The 11936-nt window shown below is 53.1% G+C and overlaps 1 pseudogene; it reads right to left on the bottom strand.

Moving 5' to 3' along the window:
• Positions 1–7156: 7156 nt before the first annotated feature.
• Positions 7157–9098, bottom strand: LOC138925462 (tubulin alpha-3 chain-like; annotated as a pseudogene).
• Positions 9099–11936: the final 2838 nt, after the last annotated feature.

The following is an 11936-nucleotide window of genomic DNA, read 5'->3' as shown; positions in this document are numbered from 1 at the left end:
GTTAAATGCTCCCTTGCTGGTCTGAGAGGAAGCCAACAAGCTGTGCAGAGGGGCCTACACCAAGGTGGGCCGTCCCCTCCCCTGCTCACTGCTCTCCCCGAATCCCCCTGCCCAAACCCTGGGCGCCTTCTCTCCCTGCATCAGTGCTGGCCCGGAAGAACACGGTAAAGGATTTCTCAGTGAGAAGCTGAAACATTCATTAGACTCAGTGTTTCTCCTCCCAGAGAATTTGTTTCCTTTTTTTTCCTCCCCAGGGAATTTAACGGGGAGCAGCACAGAGACAAGCAGGGTCCAGGGGGCACCCTTTTCTGGCTGGCAGGGAGTGGGTGGGGCACTGGCTCCCTGAGGCCTGGAGACTTCCCAGGTGCGCACCACTCCACCCACTGAGGGGGACGGCAGTGCGGGAGGGGGATCTCCCATCCTGAGGCCACGTCTTACCCAACCCCTACCTGTGGCATCGCATCCCTAAAGAGGCCCCAGGGATTCTAGCCATTTCTGGGACAAGGCCAGATTCCCCTGCATCAATTCAGGGTGCACAGCATCCTCTAGGATCCTGCATGTAGAGCCAGCCCCAGACCACCCCTCACCCCAGCCCCTGGAGCCTGCTCCAGGCAGAACCCAGCCCCCAGCTCCTAAGCTGCTTGCTCTGAACCCTGGGGTCAAAGGGTGGGGACCCCACACCAGCTGACAGTCGATGGCCTGCTGGCCCAACAAGGCTGAGGGCAGCGGGGACACAAGTGGGAACTCAGTGGGTGTGGAATGGGGGTCCCCAATGGAGGTGCCTGCACCCTCAGATCCCACACTTCCCCTCACGTCCACCACGCCCCGGTGACCCTGGTTATTCCCAGCAGCTCATCCACCCAGTCCAGGAGGCTGGAGGAGGGCACGGGAGAGGGAGAGCCCCCAGTGCCTCTGCTGCAGGGGACCCCTCCCTGGTCTCCCCCAGGGGTGCCCCCACCTCCCCCACCCCCACCCAAGTGGTCCAACTGTGGGCTGGGGCTCTGCCCATCCACCCATGAGCCCTACTCCACTGCTCTGTGTGACAGAGAGCAGATCACTCACCTCTGTGCGCCACGGTCTCATCCTCTGTCACATGGGGTCACAGTAATACCTCGTCATGGGATTGTCACGGGATTAGCCAAGTTAACGCTTTCTATGTACAGCATGCAGCAGGGTGCCTGGCACGCGCCCTCCCACTGTTAACTGCTGTTACTATGTTGTCCCAGGAGTTCGAGTGACCATGAGAGCTGCCATTGAAGGCACTTACTCTGGTTTTATTGTGCTAAGAGATATATAATGTAAAATGTACCATTTTAAGCATTTATTTATTTATTTACTTATTTATTGATGTGACATTGGTTTATAACATTATATAAATTTCAGGTGTACATCATTATATTTCGATTTCTGTGTAGATTACATCATGTTCACCACGCAAAGACTAATTACCATCCACCCATCACCACACACATGTGCATAACCACCCCTTTCGCCCTCCTCCCTCCCCCTCCCCTCTGAGAACCAGCAATCCAATCTCTGTTTCTATGTGTTTGTTTATTGTTTATATTTTCTACTTATGAGTGAGGTCATACAGTATTTCACTTTCTCCCTCTGACTAATTTCACTTAGTATAGTACCCTCAAGGTCCATCCACGTTGTCACAAATGGCCAGATTTCATCCTTTCTTATGGCTGGGTAGTATTGCAGTGTGTATATATACCACATCTTTATCCATTTGTCCCTTGATGGGCACCTAGGTTGCTACCAAGTCTTGGCTATTGTGAATAATGCTGCAATGAACATAGGGGTGTATGTATCTTTATGCATTTGCGTTTTCAAGTTCTTTGGATAAATACCCAGCAGTGGGATAGCTGGATCATACGGTAGATATATTCTTAATTTTTTGAGGATACTCCATACTACTTTCCATAGTGGCTGCACCAGTTTGCACTCATGCCAGCAGTGTATGAGGGTGCCCTTCTCTCCACATCCTCTCCAACACTTGTTTCCTGTCTTCTTAATTATAGCCATTCTGACCGGAGGGAGGTGATGCCTCATTGGAGTTTTGATTTGCATTTCCCTGATAGTTAATGATGTTGAGCATCCTTCAATGTGCCTGTTGGCCATCTGTCTATCTTCTTTTGGAGAAATGTCTGTTCAGATCTTTTGCCCATTTTTTAATTGGGTTGTTGGTTTTTTTGTTGCTGAGCTGTATGAGTTCTTTGTATATTTTGGATATTAACCCCTTATCTGATATACGGTTTGCAAATATCTTCTCCCAATTGTTAGGTTGTCTTTTCATTTTGTTGATGGTTTCCTTTGCTGTGCAGAAGCTTTTTAGTTTGATGAAGTCCCATTTGTTTATTTTTTCTATTGTTGCCCTTGCCTGGTCAGACATGGTACTTGAAAATATGCTGCTGAGACCGATGTCAAAGAGCATACTGGCTATGTTTTCTTCTAGAAGTTTCATGGTTTCAGGTCTTACATTCAAGTGTTTAATCCATTTAGAGTTAATTTTTGTGTCTGGTGTAAGATAATGTTCCACTTTCATTCTTCTGCATGCGTCTGTCCAGTTTTCCCACACAATCTATTGACAAGCCTTTCCTTTCTCCAGTGTGTGTTCTTGGTTCCTTTGTTGAAAGTTAGCTGTCCACAGATGTGTGGGTTTATTTCTGGGTATTTAAGCATTTTTAAGAGTACGGTTCAGTGGCATTAAGTACATTCACCTTGTTGTGCAGCCGTCACCACCATCCGTCTCCAGAACGTGCTAATCATCCAGAGTGAAGCTCTGTCCCCATTAGACACTAACCCTGTGCCCCTCCCCAGCCCCCGGACCCTCCATTCTACTTTCTGTGTGTGAGTCTCACTGCTCTAGGTCCCTCGCAGAAGCAGAATCATACGGTACTTGTCCCTTTGTGACTGTGACTTCACTCAGCATAATGTCCCCATGGTTCATCTACATCATAGCCCATGACAGTACTTCATTCTTTCTCAGACTGAATGGTACTCCAGCGTGTTCATACAGCACATTTGTTTATCCTTTCATCCATCAATGGACACTGGGCTGCGTCCATCTCTTGGCTGCTGGACTCATGCTGCCATGAACCTGGATGTACCCGGGCCCTAGAGTGATGTGTTCTCTCACAACATCACCTTACAGTGAGCAGGTGCTGTGTCCCCATCTGAGAGGCCGGGTAGGAGGCCTCCGTGCAGAGGGGACTGAGGCCTGTGCACAGACGCTTCCTGAAAGGTCCATCAGGCAGCTGTGGACATGCTCCCATCTGGGTGGGGCCGCAGGGACACAGAGGGGCTTTTCCATCTCACCTGATGTCTTTCTGGTCTGTCTGAGTGTGTGACATGTGCCACGATCCCTCACACACTAGAGAAGAGCTGGTGAATTAAAGGAGGTTGCTGCTGTCATTTTCAGTGTGCAACGTGTGCTCATTACAGAAACGTTGGGAAGAGCAGAGAAGCAGAAAGAAGAAAACAAAAGCCCCCAGATTCGGTGTGCGTCCTCCCAGTCTACTGTGTTTCCTGCTGATGTCCCAGGGGAGGGACCCGGGGGCCTGTGGGGCGAGGAGGCAGAGGCAGGGCAGACCTCCCTGGGTGCCGGCCACCTGAGGTCCGCACCAGGGCCCAGATGAGTGCCCCTGGCAGCTATGTGGCACCCCCTCCCCCGCTCCCTGCTGGCAGCATCAGAGCAGAGCAGAGGGCCAGCACCAGGAGCTCCAGCACCTTGCCTCCTCGGGCAGGTGCAGAGTCTGACGCTGCAGCTCGGCAGGGTTGGCAGTCCCACAGTGGGGGCTTCGTGCCGCCGTGGGGACAGGCCAGCACCTTCCCTCCCTGCCCCAAAGGGAGGAGGACTGGTCTGGAGCCAACCTCAGCCCCATGCCGCCTGCTCTGAGCACTTGTCCCCAGGCCCCGGGCCTCCTGACTGGGCCATGGGTCCATGAGGACAAGGGCCTGGGCTGGCCTTGCAGAAGCCACAGCCAGGTGCAGGGGTTGGGCAGCAGAGAAGGGAGTCAAGGACAGTGGGAGACAGCAGGAGCTCTGCACAGGCCTGTCTCCCACCTCCAAGCATCCCCGGGAGGAAGCACGTGGGGCCAGAGACGGCGTCCCCGATGGACTTGGCATCAGGAGAACGGCTCTGTCCTCCAGGTGGGGCGGACTCACTGGAATTAAGCTGCTGTTCAGAACTCCTGCAGACTCGGGATGATGGGGCAATGAGGGCTGTGTCCCCTCCCCTCCCTCACATGGCCGGACCTCTGGGCAATTAACACGGGACACACTGCCCAGAATCCCACACTGGGGATTCTTGGAGTCCCCAGATGATGGAGTTGGGATGGGGGAGAAGGTTCCAGATTCTCTTAATCTGGTCAGAGGATGAGGGGACCTGGAGAAACTGAGGCAGTGGGGTCACGGGAGACTTTCAGTTCCAGGGGAGGAGGCCAAGCCCAGAGGGCTGTTCCTTCCTGAGGACTGGGGCTCCTGGGGTCTAAAGGCAGGTGGTATGTCAGTCAGCTGACCTCAGCACTCCAGCCCCTGCTCGCTGTGCAGGCCTGTCATTCTCTGTGTCACCTTCCATGGCCCCCAGCACTGCAGACACCCAGCCCAGTGCAGGACCTTCTGTGAGAAGTGTGACCTCAGGGAACATGGCCTGGGCGGACCCAGTCTGGACCCCAGACCTACGACCTGTGGAACATGCTGAGAGGATGGCCCCTCCCATGTTTCCTAGATGCCCCCCTCTTTCTTCCCCCACCCCTTAAATCTGGGTCTGTGGGCTCACAGGCCTGGCCTCAGATGTGTGGCTTTAGTGTCTAAGAAGAGACCCTCTGACTCACTGGATCTGGGTCCCTATCATGGGGCTGGTGGAGAGAAGGTGAGGACATGGAATTTTGACGTCCAGAAGCGTGGAGGTTCCGGGCGAATCCACCCACAAGAAGGACGATGATCTCAGGCTTCATGAGGAGGGCCGGTGCCTCTGCCTCCTGCCCCAGTTCAAGGGCGGCACCCGCCCTGGTCCCCGACCTACCTGCTTGAACGTTGACTCCCACCCAACTGCCCCCCAGGTGCCTTACTTCATCGCTGACACCCCAGCATCCTGAGCTGACCTGGCCACTCAGGACACCACCATCAGGCAGAGGGACCAAGGTGGGTCCAAGGAGCCCGGATGGTAGGGTGGGCCGCGGCTTGGGCCCCATGCTGGGCCGGCAGTCTGAAATCATGGCATCAGCAGGCTGGGTTCCCTCTGAGCCTCTAGGCTCTTCCTGCCTCCTCCAGCTTCTGCTGGCCCCAGACATCCCTTGTGAAATGGCTGCCCCACTCCAGGCTCTGCCTCCAGTGTCACAGGGCTTCTCTGTGTCTTCTGCTCTGTGTCTGCGTCTCTCCTCTTCTTATAAGGACATGTCACTGGATTTAAGGCCACCTGGATGCTTCAGGATGCTCTCACCTTGAGATCCTCGGCAACTTCATCTGTAAAGACTCTTTTTCCAAAGGTCACGTTCACAGGTTCTGGGGGGACATATCTTTTGGGGGATCACCATTCAACCCCCTACAGGAGGTGGGTGCCTTCCTCATTTCCCTGTTGGTGCCACTGGTTCACAGTGACCTGGGAAGGAGGTGGGGTGAGGGATCCTCTCTTCCAGCCCCTGCCCAAGGCTGTCCCTGGTAGCTCCATGGGCAGATGTGGGACTCCAGAAAACACAGAATCCAGAGGATGGCAGGTAGCAGCTGCACAGGGGTGGCACAGAAGAGCCAAGGGAGGGCCGGAGTCCCTGGAGGGGAGGGCTCAGGTGGAGCTGTGCAAGGCCTGTTCCAGGACGGGGTGCTGGTGGAGCGACCAGCTCCAGCCTGGGCTCTGAGCCCCCATCCACAGCATCTTCCTCCCTCCTGAGACGTGCGTCCCTTCCACCTCTGCCCCTTTGCTCAAGCCATTCTCCCTGCCTAGCATGCTCTCCCCTCTCCATCCCACCACCATCTTTGTCAAGAGTCCTCCTGCCTGGAGGCCCCTCCTCAGAGGGCCCGTGTCTCTTTTTCCTTGGACCACTGAGCAGTCAAGCTCCCCTCCCTGCTTAGCGTGGGTGTCCCAGTCTCCTGTGGCCATCGGACGAGCTCCTGCAGGACAGGGGTGGCCCCACTGCCTCCCTCCCATGCCCTTCAGGCCTCCATGGATCTTCCTGACACAGGCACCTGAGAGCCCAGGTCAGGAGAAGGCGGGCTGGGACAGAGGCCTGGGAGAGTCCTTCCTGAGCGCATTCTCACTCCTGGACATGCACTCACTCCACAGAGACTGGCCTTGGAGGGGGTCCAGCCACACCCATCACAAAATGGGGCCCATGCCCCGAAGCTCTGACATCCTCACAGAACAGAGTGCAGCCTTCAAGCTGGAGGAGACCCTACAGTTAGATGCTTACGGCCAGCCCATCCCACAGACAGGGACACTGAGGTCCAGCAGGAGGGGTTGGGGAGGGGCCAAGTCCACTGCCAGTCCTGAGGTGGCAGAGCCAGCCCCGGAGTCCAGGTCTGAGGCCTGCCCATGCCCAGCTCACAGCACATCCCAGGGACAGAGAGAGCCTGGGGCAGCCCTTCTGCAGGTGAGACCAGAGCCACGAGGACAAGGAGCATGGAGGGCCGGGCTAGGGGAACAAAAGAGGGCTTCCCTGAGGCAGTCATGTCCCCACTCCACCCCAAACTTGGCCTGTCTCAAGCCAACAGGTGGGCTCCCTTCCAAACCCGGCCTTCCCCAGGTCTCAGCACTAAAGCCTGGGGCTTCCACCTTTTGACCATCCGCTCCCTCTCTGTCACACACAAACCACTGCAGGCCACAGCCTCCCCTGCCCACTGATCCTTTGGCTGTTTACTGTCCTCACAGAGCCACAGGGATCTTGTTAAAGAGACAGTCGAGCATCACCTCTTCACAGAGGCTTCCCAGATCAGCCCATCTAGCATGGGGCCCACTACCAGATCCTCCACCCCAATGTGGCTGTTAATTCCATCAGCACACAGTCCTGTCTACACCAGCTCTCATGTTAGCACAGGCCTCTGACCAACTGTCTCCTTGGCTCCATCATGAGGGACAGCGTCTCTGTTGGCTGCTGTATCTCCAGCATCCAGAATGTGCCGCACACAGTTGCTGCTCAATAAACGATGGCTTTCATTACAGTTGCAGGGAGGCCGGGATGGAGGACACGATCTGCCCAATGAGATGACTGAGGTTGGTGCATGTGGGCAGCTCGATATCCAGGTTGTGCTGAAATATGTCATAGATGGCTTCCTAGTCCACCATGAAGGCACAATCAGTATGTTCTGGGGTCGTGTGGGTGGTCAGGATGGAATTGGAGGGCTCCACCAAGGCCATGGAAACCTGGGGGGCTGGGGAAATGGCAAGTCCGAGCTTGGACCTCTTGCCATAGTCCACCAAGAGGCGTTCCGTGAGCAGAGATGCAAACCCAGAGCCGGGGCTGCCCCCAGAGCTGTGGAAGATGAGGAAGCCCTGCAGCCCCACTCACAGACCCGCCTGAGAGAAAGCAGAGGACGGGAGCCAATGCGGGCAGAAGCCACAGCGCAACCTCCAACCAGCCCCGGTCACTTCTCCTCCTCTGCAGGATTATAGGATTCACACCCTCCACAGTGAACATGCATGGCTCTTAGAGGCAAAGCAGACAGACGGTAAAGACGTATGGATGCACTGCAGCCACACTGGAGGGTAAGACTGTGGACTCGTGATTAAGGCCTCGGTTTTGCCACAGTATCCTCCGGGTCACATTCCAAGGCCTACCCTCCTGTCCAAGACAGCATCCACAGGAAGCCTTCTTGGCACTCTTCTCATCTGTTTGCAGATCTGGTCCAGGACCAGGTCGACGATCTCCTTGCCGATGGGGCAATGGCCTCTAGCGTAATTATTGACTGCGTCTTCCTTCCCGGTGATCAGCTGCTCCGGGTGGAAGAGCTGCCTGTGGGTCCCTGTGCACACTTCATCTACAAAGAGGACACAGGTGTTGTGAGTCTTTAAGGCCTGTTGTTAACTCACCAGGGTGGACAGATCGGGACCGTCCCCTTCTACCAAGCACGTGCTGTTCCTTGTAGGTCAGCCGCGTCGGTGTGTCACAGGGAACGTCTCTGTGTAATACACAGACCACAACTGCACGTGATGGCTCTAGGACAGAGGAGTCAACTCGCGGGACAAATGCCAGTGTGACCGGTTCCCCAAGAAGGGAGGAGAGCTCTCACACCCGCACACAGGCAACTCTACACGTGCGTGTTTCTTCCATCCCTGTAGCTACAGCCAAGGGTGGAATTTCAAAATCCCTTACAGGCTAGACAGTCCCCAGCATGGCTGTTGCTGGGCAGTCCCATCAGGGCACCCTATGTGGCCTGGGTCTCATAGGCTTCAGGGTGACATTTGTCATCCCTGGTTGGCCCCTGAAAGGTGCTCTCTTTGCAGCTCTCCTCAGAAACTACCTCAGACTTCTAACGTGGGGGAACCCAACAAATGTTCTATACTGAGCTTTCTATGTCTAAGATGCTGGTCAAGACTCCTTCCCCAGCCTGAGGGAGCACACAGCACTAAGGAGGGACCAGTGCACGGGTGCCCTGCAGACAGGGTCTACACAACCACCTGCCTGGGGTCGAGGAGGCCACGAGTGACTCCACCCCCAGCCCATCTTAGTGCCGGCCAACCTCACAGCAGGTTTTTCTTGGTTAGGAGCCTGAGTCCCACGGACATTTCAGGCACTAACCTTCCAGTGTGTGACCTAACGTGACCATGGGCATACACTTGCAGGTCCGTCCCTTCTTCAGGGGGATCCAAAGGAGCACATGGGGGGCCTCAGCAAGGCTCTCCCACCCTCCCAGGACAGCCACCCCAAGTGTCCATGTACCTACGAACACGGTGGGCTCCAGGTCCACAAACACTGCTCTGGTCACATGCTTGCCAGCCCCAGTCTTGCTGAAGAACGTGTTGAACGAGTTATCCCCTCCACCGATGGTTTTGTCACTTGGCATCTGACCATCGAGTGAATTCCATGATCAAGGCAGTTCCATTCCCAGTAGGCATTGCCGATCTGAACCCCCGCAGGCCCTTGTGGGTAAAGATGCATTGGCTCTTCGAACCAGGACATAAAGGTAAGACTCTTGTCTTCAAGGCCATTGTCGTTCTATGACATGCAAATGGGACCCGATGTTATAAACTAATATTTGTAAAACAGTTTGGTGTCTACAGGTTTTCACAGACATTACATCCCATGACCTGCCATGATCACTTCATATCTGAACACCTGCCATCCAACATGGATAGAGACACACTTGAACTATGAACAGTAATACCGCCATTATGAACTCATCTTCCAAGTGATCAGTAAGTAATATAAAAATTGATATAAAATAAGCAGTCAAGAAATTTTGCTTCCACCTAAGGGTGGATTTCCCACCCTGTTTTAAGCAATGGCTTAAAATATCAGACAAAGGTATGAAATAATAGTTTCCGGTCACTGGCCAACAGGCAGCAGAGACAGTGATGGCTCAGAGCAGAGAAACAAAGTCAGTGTGTTCCTGCCCCAGAAGCCTGCTGGGGAGTTTCCTGGCTGCAGCAGAGGGAGAGAGACCCAAAGCCTAGGGATCCCCCCGAGTTGTGAAGAGAAGATTTGGGGTTCGGGGTGGCCAAGGCAGCTGGAAACCATGGAGCCAAGAATGGTGGGGGAGAAGGCTGCAGGGAAGACCCCTGTGCAGACCAGCGGGGGAAGTCCCACGGGGACCTCCGAAGCAGGGCCCAGTGAGGCCTACACTCCAGGCTGTTCAGAACCCACCTAAGCTGAAAAGCAAGCCTCAAAGGGTCACACTGTTCCCAGGTGTATTGATAGCATCCCCCAAAAAGCCTACACATAGCTAAAGGAACACCAAGATAATCTAGCACCCAAGAAGGTGAAATTCATAATGTCTGATATCCAATCTAACCTTACCAGGTATAGAAAAAAAATCCAGAAAATTTGACTCTATGAAGAGAAAAAGCCACCAATAAAAACAGACCCAGAAATGGCATAGATGATAGAATCAGTAGACAAGGACATTAAAGTAACTGTTATATATCCACATGCTCAGGAAGGTAGAGGAAAAATTAGCATGATAAGGGGAACATGTTTGCTCTTAAAAAGACATAAATCAAACTGCTAATGATAAAAAAGATAATGTCTGAAATGAAAAACACACTGCATGGTATTAACAGCAGATTATATACCACAGAAGACAAGACTTGAGGGTGATGAAAATGATCTGGAAACAGTGGTGCTGGTTATACAACACATGCATGTACTTAGTGTTACCGAATTATACACATGAAAATGGTTAAAGTGGTAAATTTTGTGTCCTGTATTTTATCACAGAAAAAGGAGATTCTCAGCAATAAAAGGAGCCATGTCGACATGGGCAACCACACGGATGAATCTCAAAATAATCACAGTGAGTGAAAGAATCCAAACCACAGCAACCAATGAACTCAGTGATCCCATTGACATAAAACTATAGGAAATACAGAAAGTAGATTGGTGGGAGGGCCAAGGGGCACAGGAGGGCTCACAAAGGGGCACAAGGGAACTTTGGGGTGATGGACATGTTCATTATCTCAATGGAGGTGATGGCTTCATGGGTTATCAATATGTTAATCACTGTTAACCCATGTGAAATTACATGCTTTAAATGAGTACTTTATTATTATGTCAATTATACCTCAATTAAACTGTAAAAAAAAAAAAGGCAGGATAAAGATTTTTCAGACATTGAAATACTGAGAGAATTAATCATCAGCAGAGCACGATGACAAGAGATGTGAAAGGAACCCCTCCAGCAGAGGGAAACAATCCTAGATGGACAGCTGGGACTACGCAAGGAACGCAGACAACACAACTGCTACATATGAGGCAAATATCAAAGACTTTCACCATATTTTAGAAACACAGTTGAATGTTAAAGCAAAAATAATGATTTACTGTGGGGTTAATAACTCATATAAAAGTAAAATATGACAATCAATAGCAGACGGCCAAGAAAGGGACACGGAAGTGGACTGTCGTGAAGTGGACAGCGTCACCTGAAGGCAGACTGGCACAAACAGGAGATGGAGGCAGGAATCCTCAAAGCAACCACAAAACATGAAATGAAGTGGCTGAGCCAGGAAGCTAATACAGGAGATAAGATGGAATCATACAAATAATTAACCCAAAAGAAGGTAGAAAAAGAGGGAAACGGGGACCAAAAAAAGTGGGATAAATAGCAAACAAACAGCAACTGGGTGGGTTTAAACCCAGCCACGCCCATAGTCACATCAGCTTCCTTACAAATTCCATGTAATTACCTAATCATGGTGAATTGTCAGAGGGAGAAAAAAGCAGACCTGACTCTGTGCTAAGTGCAGGAAGCCCAGAGACAGGGAAAAGGAAAGAGGAGAGAGACCCGGCAGGCTGAGGCTCCACCACAGGAAAGGAGGGCAGCTACAGGGGCAGCGCGGTGTGCATTCTGTGCCCTCTGCTTTCTGTTGACAGCAGCACGTGCTGAGCACAGATGGGCCTTGGTCTGGGAGAGGGGAGGCTGGCATGGATGGACCACACCACCGGGCATCCTCCAAGCAGGGATACAGGAAACTCTGCTCTGGATGAGGCAGGGCAGCAGCGGTGGAGGGGTGCATGGCACACAGAGGGGGCAGCAAGGACATTGCTACAGCACACGGGGACCAGGTGGTAATGCTGGGGCCTCCCACTCCACCACTCATCTCATGCTTCTCCAACAGCACCACGGTGGGCTTGAACCTGCAGCTGGGTGGGCAGACTAGCAGGAACTCCGGGTCTCTCAGTTCTCTGATGCCCCCACAGGCCTCTGGTTGGGGGTGGGAGGCAGGCCCCTCCAGACAGCACCTGGCCCACAGCGAGCTCACAGGGAGCAGCACACTC

The sequence above is a fragment of the Equus caballus genome, chromosome 8 (genome assembly GCF_041296265.1).
Source record: "Equus caballus isolate H_3958 breed thoroughbred chromosome 8, TB-T2T, whole genome shotgun sequence".
Taxonomy (NCBI): Eukaryota; Metazoa; Chordata; class Mammalia; order Perissodactyla; family Equidae; genus Equus; species Equus caballus.
The sequence above is the reverse complement of the archived record's forward strand: the minus strand, read 5'-3'. Positions and strand labels throughout refer to the sequence as shown.